Genomic DNA, 15,649 nt, shown 5'->3' with positions numbered 1-15,649 from the left:
TTAGGTAGACTAAGATGAAAACAAAAAAAAGAGTCAGAAATAAAGGAAAAGACATTACATTAAACTTATACCATAGAAGTACGAGGGACTGGGGCCGGTGCTGTGGTGCAGTAGGTGTAATCCTCCACCTGTGGCATCCCATTTGGGCACCTAATCCCGGCTGCTCCTCTTCCAGGCCAGCTCTCTGCTGTGGCCCGGGAGTGCAGTGGAGGATGGCCCAAGTGCTTGGGCCCTGCACCTGCATGGGAGACCAGGAAGAAGTGCCTGGCTCCTGGCTTCAGATGCCCAGCCATTTGGGGAGTGAACCAATGGAAAGAAGACCTTTCTCTCTGTCTCTCCCTCTCACTGTCTACAACTCTATCTCTCAAATAAATAAATAAAAATCTTAAAAAAAAAAAAGAAATGCAAGGCACTGAAAAAGACCCTGTGAACAATTGTGTTCCAATAAATTGGACAATCTAGAAGAACTGGGTAAATTCCTAGACACATGGAACCTACCATGACTTAACCATGAAGTTCTGTGCAGATCAATGAGTAAGGAGGTTAAATTAATGATACAAAGTCTTCCAGGAAAAAAAAGAGCTCAGGTTCTGATGCTTCACTGCTGAATTCTACCAAATATTGGAAGAACTGATACCAGTCCTTCTCAAATTCTTCTAAAGCACCTGACAGGAAGAAACACTTTCAAACCCATTTTATGAGGCCAGAAATGCCCTGGGCCATCGCCGTACAAAGATGCTATGAGAAAAGAAACTAGCCCTGATGAACACAGCTGCAAAACCTGCTTTAGAAGCTTTGTTGCCTCTGCTTGGGAAAAGTCCAGGGTAATTCAGCTTCTAATTTGCATCAATTTTAATTATTAATTTATTTAACCATAAATTTGAATTATTAATTATCAATTAATAATTAATTATTAAACAATTATTTTATTTAATTTAAATTATTTAAATTTATTTTTATTTATTAAATTATCAATTATTTATTTAATTATTAATTTTGAATTTTTAATAAACATTATTTTAAATGTTATTTGTCTTTAAAAATCTAAGCTTTAAAAAATTAGTTGAAAAGGCAGAGTGACAGAGAGACAGAGGGATAAGACGAGAAAGAGAGATGGAGGAGGCTCGATCAGAAGCAGAGTAGCTGGGACTTGAACTGGCACTCCCATATGGGACACATGTGTTTCAAGTGGCAGCTTAAACCCGCTGTGCCACAACACCTACCAATTTATTTCTTTTAAAGATTTATTCATTCTTTTGGGTCTCCCACATGGATGCAGGGGTCCAAGGACTTGGGCCATCTTCTACTGCTTTCCCAGGCCTTTAGCAGGGAGCTGGATCAGAAGTGGAGCAGCCAGGAGTCAAACTGGTACCCATATGGGATGCCAGCACTGCAGGGAGCAGCTTTACCTGCTATGCCACCATGCCGGCCCCTAATTTATTTTTTAAATGTCTATTTTCAGGGCAGAGTGACACACACACAATAAATAATAAATAATAAAATAAAAATAATAAAATAATAAAAAATAAATGCCCACAATAGCTGGAGCTGGAATAGACCAGAGCCAGGATCCCAGAACTCCTTCCAGATTTCCCATATGGATGGCGGGGCCCAAGTGCTTGAGCCATTTTCTGCTGCCTCCCAGGATGTACCAAGAAGAAGCTGGGTCAGAGCGGAGTAGCCAGGACTCAAACTGGCATTCCCATTTGGGATGTGGTGCCTTCATCTGCTGTACCACAGTGCCCACACAATGGTCATTTTTAAAACACCCTTTCTAATTCAAATAGTTTGATTTTTTTTTTTTTTTGGTTCTTTCCTGTTAATTCTCTGTACCTTGTTACAAATCTCTGTTCCTTTGGTCTAAATTCCTTTTACAAAATAAATGTTAGTTTGCCTGTGCATCTCACCTTTATCACAAAAAATCATGTTTTTAAATGGAAGGTTTTTATTTCTTTTTGTATTTACCCTGCAAACAAGAAGCTTCATTTTCTGTAATCTCTCGTTTATAGATAGCAAGCCCTTCTCTGTTCTCCCAAACCTGGACCTCACATGTCCCCGTTAAGGTACCCGTCACAAGAGACTTTCCCTACAATTTGTTTTTCTCCATGGGTGATCTTGATTGTGAGGCCTTGAAGCAGCAAAATGACTTGAGAACCTGTCCTCGCTGCGTGGCTGGCGCTGAGTCTCCGATTCCTTCACTCGGGGTTCATCTAGGGCCTCACATGGTGGAATTCTCTGTGCTGGAGTTCAGCTCAGGTCAGACGTCAGAGGGCTAGACCAGAGAGCAGGTGAGCCGGCTGGGCTCCAGTGCTGCAGCCTGTGAATCTGCTGTTTGGTACCAATGCAAATAGACTGCAATTAAGAGCAGGTGTCAGGTGGCAGCTATTTTCTGTGTGTGTATTTTGGAAAAGTTCCTCGGGGCTGCAGGGGCTCCTCCTAATCCACAGGTCTGGGGGATCATGGACCAGGGGAAACAAGTCCTCTTTGTTCCCAACTCAGAGAAGGAGTGGATCCAGATACGGGACGGAGCAGGATCAGAGCAGGGTTAAGACTGACGGACAGGCCTCTTCTTTTCTGGCCCATCCTACTAGACACAGGTCCAGTGGCGTGCGTGGCCTGGGTTCTGGATCGCCCTGAGCCTGTGTGAGAGGTGCACTAACTGTGGGCTCTGCCTTGCGGCTCTGCACCTGGACAGACGAGCACTGGCTGGTGCTCTCAAAACATGGTTTTAATTGTTTTTCATTAGGTTTGTTTTTGTTTAATTCTGCTGAGACCCTTGGCCTTAGGTTGGATCGAGATTAACTTGTTCTTTGCATGCATCTGAAGGTTATCTTTCTTTTTTTTTAAATTTAAGGTAAACCGATTCTTGTAATCCTTATATACAGATCGAGGGACACAGTGATATTTCCCACCCCTCCCTCCCTCCCACCCACACTCCTTCCTCTTTTATTCCCTCTCTCAATTTTTACAGTGATCTGTTTTCAGTTTACTTTGTGTTCATAAGATTAACCCTACACTAAGTACAGAGTTCAACAAATTCTCAGAATAAAAAAACACTGCTCCTCAACAGTGCAGACAATGGCTGTAAACAAACATTGAATCTCAAAATATGCGTTTCACTCCTATCCATTCCATTTTTGGTACTCTATTGGTCACCACAGATCAGGGAAAACATGGCATTTATCTTTTTGGGACTGGCTTATTTCACTAAGTATAATGATTTCTAGTGGCATTTATTTTGTTGTAAAAAACGGATTTCATTCTTTTTTATGACCTGAGTAGCATTCCATTATATATATATATATATATATATATGTAATATATATATGCCTCTCCTTCTCTCTCTGTGTAACTCTGACTTTCAAATAAATAAATAAATAAATTAAAAAGAACTGTAAAGATATGCATGTGCATCTCCCTGGGCAGAAAATTTATATTTTTAAAATAAACAGATTTATTGGGGTAGGTTTCAAGACTTTCACCAAATCTAAAGAGACAAGATTTTAATGAAACTTTTGTCTGCAGCAGGCCACTTTCATCTCCTTCTCAGGAGCGCATGAGCAGGCACGTTTTACTAGTGTTTCAGCGGGAGACTTCGAGAAGCACAGAACAGCGAGGGGGAGGGGAAGAGAGAGAGCAATTGGGGAAGGAGGTAGAGGTTTGATTTTTCAAACGCTCCTGTCTTAACTTCCTGCCCCTCGGTCCATCCCACATTAACGGGACTGCAGAGGCCAATGTTACTTGCCGGTTGGAACGAGGGGAGGAAGGTGACTCTTGGGTTTCCAGAGCTGCAGTGAGGAGGAGGTATCAAGCAGACCCACATGAGTCGTCACATTCCAGGAGGGTCTCTCTGTGGCTTTAACCCAGATCACGAACCTTCAGACACGCTAGCAGCACTTCAGCCATTTCCGGCCCTGTAATCCACACCTATGCTTTAATCACGAGTGTTAGAGTGTTAATTCAGATATTTTGTTATCTTTTATTTATTTTTTATTTTTTTTGACAGGCAGAGTGGACAATGAGAGAGAGAGAGACAGAGAGAAAGGTCTTCCTTTTGCCGTTGGTTCACCCTCCAATGGCCGCCGTGGCCGGCACGCTGCTGCCGGTGCACTGCGCTGATCCAATGGCAGGAGCCAGGTGCTTCTCCTGGTCTCCCATGGGGTGCAGGGCCCAAGCACCTGGGCCATCCTCCATTGCACTCCCTGGCCACAGCAGAGAGCTGGTCTGGAAGAGGAGCAACCAGGACAGAATCTGGCACACCGACCGGGACTAGAACCCGGTGTGCCGGCGCCGCAAGGTGGAGGATTAGCCTATTGAGCCACGGCGCCGGCCTATCTTTTATTTTTAAAAAGACATTTATGTATTTGAAAGGCAGACTTACAGAGAGAGGGAGTGAGGGAAAGAGATGTCTTGTACCCACTGTTTTTCTCCCCAAATGGCTGCCATGAGTGATACTGGGCTAGGCTGAAGTCAGGAGCCAGGAACTCCATCTGGGCCTCCCGTGTAGATGCAGGAGCTCAAGCACTTGGGCATCTTTTGCTGCTTTTCCAAGTGCATTAGCAGGGAACTGGGTTAGCAGTGGCACAGCTGGGACTCAAGCCAGTGTCCATATGGGATGCTGGTGTCACAGGCAATGGCTTCACCTGCTGTCTCCCTCCCACCCTGCCCCAAATGATCCCCCCCACCCCCAGCACTCCATAAATTCATGATTAGGGAGGCTTGTCCAAGGAAGGGCCAAGAAGGCTGGACTCCAGCCCTGTCCTTGAGTCTTGTTTAATTAGTTCCACGTGTCTGCTCTGTGTTGAGAATTTCTCTAGTCAGCTCTAGAAATCGTTCGGTGATTTCTGGCTTCTGAAGTTTCAGTAACGGAGTAGTTGGCTGAGGAAGCACAGACACGTTTGCTGCAGGGATCAAAGCTGTAGAGGCGGGAAGGGTGATTTCAGAAGGCACGTCGGGCTCCTTGGAGGGAGTGGAACTGATGACTTCTGGTGTATCCAGGTGACTGAGGTTTGGGAGAGGGATCAGTTCAATTCTCTGCTCTTTTTAACTCTTGCAGAAAGTCTTTTTTTAAATACTTATTTATTTACTTGAAAAGCAGAGTTACAGAGAGGCAGAGGCATGGAGAGAGAGAGAGAGAAAGAGAGAGAGAGAGAGATAGAGAGAGAGAGAGAGTCTTCCATCCACTGGTTCACTCCCCAACTGGCCACAATGACTGGAGCTAGGCCAATTCGAAGCCAGGAGCCAGGAGCTTCTTCCAGGCCTCCAGGAGGGTGCAGGGCTCAAGGACTTGGGCCATCTTCTACTGTTTTCCCAGGTCATATAGAGAGCTGGATTGGAAGTGGAGCAGCCTGGATTTGAACTGGCACCCACATGGGATGCCGGCACTGCAAGCGCCATAGCACTGGCCCCAGAAAGTTTTTTTTTTTTAATTCCTTTGAATCTTAGTGGTTTCTGTGTACCTAAACATTTCCTTTTCCATGGATCTTGCTTTAAAAAAAGCAAATATGACAGAGAAAATACCTCTGCAGATAATTTCAGTTTTTATTTAGTTTCAACATAACTACATATGTTCCAGGTGCTGGGGATGTGATGTTGAGAAACACCACATGGCTGCTGCTGTTACAGAATTTAGTTTTTTTGGAGACAGAAGGGAGCTAGATATTAATTGAAGGCTCACAGCAGAAACAGAAAAAAGCCCAAATGGTGTAAGATGGAGATTTTAACCCAAGACTTCATTAGTTGTAGGTAATTTCAAAGAAAAATACACTTGATATAGAAGAACATCATTTATTCTTTTTTTTTTTTTTTTGACAGGCAGAGTGGACAGTGAGAGAGAGAGACAGAGAGAAAGGTCTTCCTTTGCCGTTGGTTCACCCTCCAATGGCCGCCGTGGCCGGCACGCTGCAGCCGGCGCACCGCGCTGGTCCGTTGGCAGGAGCCAGGTGCTTCTCCTGGTCTCCCATGCGGGTGCAGGGCCCAAGTACTTGGGCCATCCTCCACTGCACTCCCGGGCCACAGCAGAGAGCTGGCCTGGAAGAGGGGCAACCGAGACAGAATCCGGCGCCCCGACCTGGACTAGAACCCTGTGTGCTGGCGCTGCAAGGCGGAGGATTAGCCTATTGAGCCGCGGCGCCGGCCATCATTTATTCTTATGCCGTCTATACTCAGGAAGAGGTGATTACTGATCCCTTCACCATTCTTGCAAATATCACTCCCGGCCTGTTTTCTCATCTCTCAGCTTTAAGCTTCTTTGGTTGTGGGATGAGAGGATGGTGAAGACTTCTGACACGTGGAAGACTGGCACACGACCTGTTTGCAGCCCAGAGCGCAAACGTTCTCACTGACTTGACCTCTGTAGGTTTTGTGCATGGCTACGCCGCACGGAGATTGCTTTCAGGTGCACATTCATAATATTCCGGTAGGAGCAGCCACAGTCAGATGGGGATACATAATTGTAACATTGATGCCAAAGCCCGGCACCAATGGTTTTTAGTTCCTTTATACCTTTTTTAAAAAAGATTTATTTATTTATTTGGAAGTCAGAGTTACAGAGAGAGAGAGGCAGAGAGAGAGAGAGAGAGAGAGGTCTTCCATCTGCTGGTTCACTCCATAATTGGCCACAACGGCCGGAGCTGCTCTGATCTGAAGCCAGGAGCCAGGAGCTTCTTTCGGGTCTCCCACCTGGTGCAGGGGTCCAAGCACTTGGGCCATCTTCTACCGCTTTCCCAGGACACAACAGAGAGCTGGATCGAAAGTGGAGCAGCTGGGACTGAACTGGAGCCCATATGGGATGCTGGCACTGTAGGCAGCGGCTTTACCAGCTACGCCTCACTTTGGATCCAGCTCCCTGCTGGTGCATCTGGGAAAGCAATGGAAGATGGTCCAAGTGCTTAGGCCCCTGTACCCATGTGGGAGACCATCTGGGGAATGGACCAACAGACTGAAGATCTCTCTCTCCCTTCCTCTCTCTCTCTCTCTCTGTGTAATTCTGCCTTTCAAATAAATAAACACATCTCAAAAACATTTCTGTGTGTAATTCGGAACTGAATTTTCTGAGATTGTAAGGCCAGTGACAGAAAGTGGAAATGAATGTAGGGTGAACCGGGGCAGAGAACCTGAGTGTGCTCGGTGGAGCGTGCTTTCCAGGGAGTGTTCCAGGAAAGCAAAGAGAGCAGCAAGAAGCAGGTGCGAGGCAGACTTCTGCACGGCAACTGTGTGAAGATGCACGCCGCTTGAGGGGGAGCGCCCACACGCTGACACGCCCCTAAGCCAATGCTCCACCAGAAGTGGATTCCTTAGCGAGCTGTACCTCCCCACTGTCTTCTCGTCCTAAGCAAAGTTTCCTCGGAGCACCTGCCGCTTGAGGGTCATTATCTGGCAACACCTCAAGCAACAGACCCCTCATGTAGGCTCACAGAGCTCCATGAGATCCATAGAGGGTCATGTTTGCCATTTGCCTGTTGAAGAACCTTTCAAAATTTGATTGCACTTGTGTAGGCAAATCGCCAGCAGATGGCAGCAAAGTGCCCAGAGCCCAAGATCGGATCTGTGTCAGATTTATTGCCGTAAATATTCCCTTCATTGAGAGCAGGGGTGGAGAACCTTTTTTGTGCCAAGGGTCACTTGGACGTAAATAGCATCATTTGAGAGCAGATTAGCCTGTTATGTAGATTTATTGTCACGGGCTTCCCAGGGCTGGAGTTCTCCACCTCTGATTTAGAGAAACAAAGCAGAACCTTCTGTTAAACAACTAAATATAAACAGAACTGCTGTGTGCTATGCTATGTCCCAACCAGTTAGTTCCAAAGTAGAAATTCCCAATTAAGTGATTTAATTATCTTAACGGTTTGTTGATCGAATGCTTATTCTGTGACAAGCATTTTACAAAGGGCTGCTACATTAGTTGTTTTATAATTACAATATCATAACTTCTATCTTATCGCCGTGAGTGCTGATGCTCCGAGAAGCGAAGTGACTTGCTCAGGGTAAGACATCTGGTCAGTTTAGAACACAGCTAAGTAAATAAAACAATGGAGCCAGAGTTTGAATTCTGGGCAAGCTAACACAGCCTTGGTCCTTCCAGGCTTTGAAGCTGCTTCTGTTGAAAGAGACCCCAGGCCAGCGCCACAGCTCAATAGGCTAATCCTCCGCTTGTGGCACCGGTACCCCGGGTTCTAGTCCGGGTTGGGGCACCAGATTCTGTCCCGGTTGTTCCTCTTCCAGTCTAGCTCTCTGCTGTGGCCTGGGAGTGCAGTGGAGGATGGCCCAAGTGCTCGGGCCCTGCACCTGCATGGGAGACCAGGAGAAGCACCTGGCTCCTGGCTTCGGATCAGCATGGTGCGCCGGCCGCAGCAGCCATTGTGGGGGTGAACCAATGGAAAAAGGAAGACCTTTCTCCCTGTTTCTCTCTCTCACTGTCTACTCTGCCTGTCAAAAAAGAAAAAAAAAAAAAGAGAGAGAGAGAGAGAGAGACCCCAGACATGATTTTCTTCAGCTTTGGACTTCGTGCTTAAATCTCTTCTCCCTGATTTCAGATACCTAGCCACTCTGTCGCTACAAATCTTCATATGGTTTTCTTCATTAACCTATGGATATAATTGTTTTAAAAAATCTTTATAGTAAGCAAAATGCATTTATTTCTCTTCAACTTTTAAAAAGGATTTATTTATTTATTTAGAAAGGCAGAGTTACCGAGAGAGAGAGAGACGCAGGGAAACAGAGATCCATCTGCTGGTTCACTCCCCAAATGATTTCAATGGCCAGGGCTGGGCCAGGCCAAAGCCAGGAACCTAGAACTCCATCTGGGTCTCCCACAGGGGCCCAAAGACCTGAGGCACCTCCTGCTGCTTTCCCAGGCTCATTAGTTGGGAGCTGGATTAGAAGTACAGCAGCCAGGATTCTAACAGGTGCCCACATGGGATGATGGCATTGTAGGCAGCAGCTTAACCTGCTATATTTTGCTACTCTTATTTCATTAAGAATGTTACATCTGTATTCCAGTGAAGTTAGTTTTCAGTTTTTGTGTGCTTTCATCCTGTTTTACTGTAAGGATTTTTTTTTTTTATCAAAATGTTAGGGAGAATCTTTTATTTTCTAGGATCTGCTGTTTCCCATTTTCTTTTTCTAATTTAGCTAGTACTATATTTGATACTAAACATTTCTTTGGGAACACTGACTTGGGTTACGCACCATGTTAAACCCCCTACATACGTTATTAATTCATCACAGTTAAGAAATAGGTATTGCTGGCACAGGCTCTGTGGCATAGCAGGTAAAGTTGCCACCTGTGGTGCCGGCAACCCATATGTATGCCAGTTCAAGTCCCAGCTGCTTCACTTCTCATCCAGCTCTCTGCTAATGTACCTGGGAAAACAGCAGAAGATGGCCCAAATGCTTGGGCCCCTGCACCCACATGAGGGACCCAGGGGAAGCTCCTGGCTTAAGATTGGCCCCGCTCTGGCCATTGTAGCCATTTGGAGAGTGAACAAGTAGATGGAAGAATGGAAGATCTCTCTCTCTCTCTCATACTTCTCTCTCCCTGTAACATTCTTTCTTTTTTAACCTTTTAGTTGAGTTTCTTCCTTTTTTTTACCTTTGTTACATATATTATTTTTTCCAGGCAAACCTTTTATTTACTGAATATGAACTTCATGCATTTCTTAAGTACAACTTTAGGAATATAGTGATTCTTTCCACCGTGCCCACCCCCTCACCCATTTTCCCACCCTTCATCTTCCTCCCTCTCCTATTCCCAGTATTATTTTATATTAAGATCTATTTTCAATTAACTGTATGCACAGATGATTAAGTCTATAGTAAGTAAAGAGTTCATCAATTTGTAGGAAAAAAAGAAAAAAAGAAAAGAAAAAAACTTGTTTCCCAACAGTTGAGACAAGGGCTATTCAATGTCATTGCATCTTGAAGTTAATTTCACTTCTTTTTTTTTTTTTTTTTTTTAAGGGAAAGGGTTTATTCGGGGAAACCTGACAGACTGGAGGGAAGGGTTGAAGAAGGAAAAGAGGGAGAAGGAGAGCATAAGAGAGAGATCAAGAGAGAGAACACATGAGAGAGATCAAGAGACACAGAGAGAGACAGAGAGAGAGAGAGACAGAGAGCGCCATGTGTTCAGGAACAAGTCCTCTTAAAACTTTGCCAGGAGGCAGGCAGGGAAGTAGGAGTAGCGAATCTCATTAGGATGGGGGTGGAGCTGACATCGGTGGTTGGACCATGTGGTCACCTGGCTTCCAGCCATGGCGGCAGCGGGGGTTAGAGACTAGGATGGCATCTGGGGTGTAGATGGTGCCATAGATAGGACTGCTCCATTTTACTAACATTCCCTCCCTTTTGTTTTTTTATAAAGCAGGCATTTTGTGGGATTACATTAACCCCCAAAGTCCAGGAGTGGTAGAGGGAGGATGATCTGCCTTTAGAGCTACTTCCTGCTGACATGGGGCGATGTCTCAAGCTGCTGTCTCCTGGGTGGGGAACCGAGTATCCCTGTAGCTGCATTTGTTTGACTGCCTGGTTGGTGAAGGCCTTGGTTCATTCCATTATCACCTCCTGTAAACACTTAAACAGACATGGTAGTATAAAAGACAGGGCGAGAAGAGCAACCAATAATCCTACGAGTGGCATTAACCAAGCAATGAGAGGATTTCATAGAGGAGAGGAAATGAGGGGGGCGGGTCTCTGGACCCTTGTTTCACTTCTTTTTTTTTTTTTTTTTTTTTTTAGAAACATAATTAACTTTAAAGAAGCACCCAAGAATGATACATCTTTTCCAGCACTTAGAGATAACTGTAGCTTATGAGACATAAAAGTATCCTCCACTTAATACATTAAAAGAAAGTTAAGTCTTTGGGATCAAGTTTTGTCATTAATTAAAGAAGCACCTAAGAACATAAGCAATGGAGTTGGACACTTTGGCCTAACTAAAATTTATGAGACATAAGTATATCCTCCACTTAATACACTAAAATGGAATAAATCTTTGAAAACAAGTTTTATTGCTAGCTCTCCATGCAGAGGTCCTGCATGGAAGGTGAGTGCCCAGTGACTCCTGTTGCTAATTTAACAGTTAACACTCTTATGTATGGCGTGTTCCGGCAGATAAGGGAAACTGTTCTATGTTCCACTAGGCAGGTTTGTTAGTTACTTTTTATAAATTTTCATGTATTTACCGGATTTGTTCTGCATTTGAATCAGTTACTGAGGGAAATGTGATGAAATTTTCCACTAAGGTTGTTGACTTATAGTTCTGCCAATTTTTGCCTTAGATATTTTTAAAAAGATTTATTTTGGGCTGGTGCCATGGCTCAACAGGCTAATCCTCCACCTGCGGCACTGGCACACTAGGTTCTAGTCCCGGTTGGGGCGCCGGATTCTGTCCCGGTTGCACCTCTTCCAGGCCAGCTCTCTGCTGTGGCCCGGGAGTACAGTGGAGGATGGCCCAAGTGCTCGGGCCCTGCACCTGCATGGGAGACCAGGAGAAGCACCTGGCTCCTGGCTTCGGATCAGCATGGTGCGCCGGCCGCAGCAGCCATTGTCGGGGTGAACCAATGGAAAAAGGAAGACCTTTCTCCCTGTTTCTCTCTCTCACTGTCCACTCTGCTTGTCAAAAAATTTAAAAAAATATTTATTTTGAAAGGCAGAGTTATAGAGAGAGGGAGAGACACAGAAAGAGAGATCTGCCATCTGCTGATTCACTCCCCAAATGGCCGCAATGGCCGGAGCTGGACAAGGCTGAAGCCAGGACCCAGGAACTTCTTCCAGGTCTCCTACATGGGTGGCAGGGGTCCAAGCACTTGGACCATCTTTTGCTGATTTTCCCAGGCCATTAGCAGGGAGATGGATCGGAAATGGAGCAGCCAGGATGACTCGAACTAGTGCCCACGTGGGATGCCAACACTGCAGGTGGCTGTTTTACCTGCTATGCCACAACACCGGCCATGCTTCACCATTTTATATTCCCACCAGTAGCGCATACACATGAGACCCTGTCATTCCAAATCTTTACCGATGCCTGTTATTTTGCCTGTTTGGCTTTTTAGATAGTAGTCATCTTAGTGAGTGTGCGGTGGGATCTCAGTGTTGGTTCTGATTTCTATTTCCTTGATCATTTGTGATGTAAAGCATTTTCTGAGTGTTTGTGGGTCATTTCTGTATCTTTTATTTGAAAGACAGAGTTACAGAGAGGCAGAGGCAGAGAGAGAGAGAGAGAGAGAGTCTTCCATCCACTGGTTCACTCCCCAAATGGCCACAATGGTCAATGCTGGGCCAAAAATTGGAAGCCAGGAGCCTAAACTTCTTCTGGGTCTCCCACGTGAGTACAGGGCCCCAAGGACTTGGGCCATCTACTGTTTTCCCAGTCACATTAGCAGGGAGCTGGATTGGAGCTGGGACTCGAACTGGCATCCATATGGGGTACTGGCACTGCAGGCCGTAATATCACAGTACTGCCCCCAATTTGATCTATTTTGGAGAAATGTCTTGTCATATTCTTTGCCCATTTTTTAAAAAGACTTATTTATCTGAAAAGGCAGAGTTAGAGAAATGGAAAGACAGAGAGATGGTCCTTCCACTGGTTCATTCCTCAAATGGCTGCAATGGCTGGGGCTGGGCTAGGCTGAAGTCAGGTGTCTGGAGTTTCATTTGGGTCTCCCACGTGGGTGCAGGGACCCACACACTGGACCATCTTCTACTGCTTTCCCAGCTGCTTTGGCAGGGAGCTGGATTGGAAGTGGAGCAGCGGGAATCGAACCAGTGTTGCAGGCAACGACTTAACCAGCTATGCCACAGTGCTGGTCCCCTTTGCCCATTTTTAGTTGTTTCTCTTTGTTTGATGTTGAGCTGCAGGAGTTCTTTATGTACTGTGGATACCAACAACTTATAGATATATGAGTTACACATCCCCTCCCCCATTTTGTGGCTGCTTTTTCACTCTGTTGATTGTCACCTTTGAGGCCACAGTTTTAAATTTTGATTTGTTTTTTGTTGTTGTTGCCTGTGCTTTCAGTGCCACATCCAAAATCCAATGCCACGAAGCTTTTTCCTTTTTTTTTTTTTTTTTTTTTTTTTTTGCATCTAGGAGTCCTGTAGTTTTAGGTCTCATAGTTGGGTCTTTGATCCATTTTTTGATTTATTTATTTGAAAGAGTTACAGAGAAAGGTAGAGACAGAGAGAGAGAGAGTGAGGTCTTCCATCCACTGGTTCACCCCCAGATGACCGCAATGGCCGGAGCTGCTCCGTTCTGAAGACAGGAGCCAGGAGCTTCCTCTGGGTCTCCCATATGGTTACAGGGGCCCAAGGACTTGGGCCATCTTCTAATGCTTTCCTAGGTCATAGCAGAGAGCTGGATCAGAAGAGGAGCAGCTGGGACTAGAACCAGCGCCCATATGGGATGCCGGGCGCTTCAGGCCAGGGCTTTAACCTACTGTGCCACAGCGCCGGCCCCTTTGATCCATTTTAGTTGATGTCTATGCATAAACAAAAAGGTCCAGTTTCATTCTTTTGCAAATGGATGTGCAGTTCATATATTGAAAAGACTGCTTCCCCCTCACCACCCATTGAGTGTACAAAGTCACCTGACCACATGTGCAGGGTTAACTTCCGGCATCTCAGTCCTGTCCCGTGGGCCTACCCCATATCTCTCTTTATGCCAGTGCCACACTGTTTGGGTGGCTCTGCTTTTGTAGTACGTTTTGGCATCAGGAAGTACGATAGCCCAGACTTTGGTATTCAAGGTTGTTTTGACTATTCAGGGTTCCTTGAGATTCCATCTGAATTAGTGATGGATTTTTCTATTTCTGTAAAAAACTCACTGGGGTTTTGATAGCCATGGTATCAAATCTGTAGATTGCTTTGCATGGTGTTGACATCGTCACGATATTTTATCTTTCAGTCTGGAACACAGGCTATCTTTCCACTTGCTTGAGTCTTCACTTTTCTTCAGCAATGTTTGTAGTTTGCAGTGTACAAGGCTTCCATCCCGGCAGGTAAATGTACTGCTAACTATTATTGATGCTATTGTCAATGGATTTTTTTTCTTTCTTTTTGGGTTGTTCATTCTTAGTGCATGGAAACATATGTAATTTTTCTGTGTTGGTTTGGTATCCTGCAGTGTCATGGAATTATTTACTATTTCTAACAATTTTTTTAGTGGAATCTTTAGTTTTCTATGTGTAAGAGCATGGTGTCGATTTTTTGGTGCCGCCGAACACAGGCAATGGTGGATCTCTGAAGAGCTTGGCTGAGAGACTCCCATGCACACTGCAGCCCCCAGTGCTTGCCTTGAGAAGTCCTCACTGCCACCACAGCCTTCCAGAAAGAAATTACAAACGCCGAGAGACCCCCGTCACCACCATGCCCAAGAATACAGGAAAAGGAGGTGAATCCAGATGCAGAGGTAAGAACGAGAGAGCTGTATTCAAAGAGGATGGACAGGAGCGCTCAAGTCATCAACGTGCTGGGGCCTGGACGAGTAGAGGCAGTGTGCTTGGCTGGGGTAAGAGATGCTGCGTCCCATCAGAGGGAAATTGAGAAGGAAGGTTTGGACAAATACCTTGGACATTGTATTGGCTGGTTTCCGAGACTGTCAGGATGACAAAGCTGTACGTTTAAATACAGTGCAGGTGAAGCCAGGAAGGCTGCGGGCACATGGTGAGCTTCCAGGGCATGTGCAAATCAATGAAACGGATCATGTGGTCCTGGAGCTGATGATGACAGCCAGTCTGATGACACTGGAGCTGATGATGAAGACATTGGTGATCTGCAGGTGGAGCTCCACAGTTTGCATCCCAGTGTTTCTGAGGTTGTCCCGCTGTTTGGATTTTGGGCATGACCGTTAAAGAGGATTCAGCTTGCATAGCATGATTGCAATTTGTTAAGGCGGACTGATTTATTTCTAAGGGATTTGTTTCTTTGAAAGCTGATAATGCTGAATGATCAGGAGTGAGATGCTAAGCCCATCTTGTTCTTTTGATGTAATGGAGCTTATGGGTGGAAGACCACATCTATTTTAAAAAAATGCACCACAATGGATCCGGCACTGTGGCACAGAGAGTTAAAGCCCTGGCCTGAAGCGCCGGCAGCCCATATGGGCGCCGGTTCTAGTCCCAGCCACTCCTCTTCTGATCCAGCTCTCTGTTATGGCCTGGGAAAACAGTAGAAGGTGGCCCAAGTCCTTGGGCCCCTGAACCCATGTGGGAGACCTGGAAGAAGCTCCTGGCTCCTGGCTTTGGATCGGCACAGCTCCGGCCATTGCAGCCATTTGGGGAGTGAACCAGTGGATGGAAGACCTTTCTCTTTGTCTCTACCTCTCTCTGTAACTCTGACTTTCAAATAAATAAAATAAATCTTTAAAAAAAAAAAGAGATAAAATTAAAAAATGCATCACTGTCTTTCCTGCTTTGTCCACTTCAGTAAGTAAATAGATGTTTTGAATAATAAGAAAAAAGATCTTGCTGTCTCTGGACAGAGAGAATTTTACACACTCATTTGCAATGTGGATAGCTTTTATTTACTTTCCTTCCCTGATTGAGCTTGGCTGCATTGAACAGGATGCTGAAAGCCACACATTGTCACAGGTGCTTTTATTGTTTTTAAAGATTTATTTATTAATTTGAAAGTCAGAATTACAGAGCAAGAAGGA

At 45.3% G+C, this 15,649-nt stretch overlaps 1 pseudogene; it reads left to right on the top strand.

The window, feature by feature from the left end:
* The first annotated feature begins 14,224 nt into the window (after window positions 1–14,224).
* LOC103350286 (eukaryotic translation initiation factor 1A-like) lies at window positions 14,225–14,978 on the top strand (annotated as a pseudogene).
* The last annotated feature ends 671 nt before the right edge of the window (window positions 14,979–15,649 follow it).

The sequence above is a fragment of the Oryctolagus cuniculus genome, chromosome 7 (assembly GCF_964237555.1).
Source record: "Oryctolagus cuniculus chromosome 7, mOryCun1.1, whole genome shotgun sequence".
Lineage (NCBI taxonomy): Eukaryota > Metazoa > Chordata > Mammalia > Lagomorpha > Leporidae > Oryctolagus > Oryctolagus cuniculus.
Note: the sequence above shows the minus strand (reverse complement) of the source record. Positions and strands in the feature narration are given on the sequence as shown.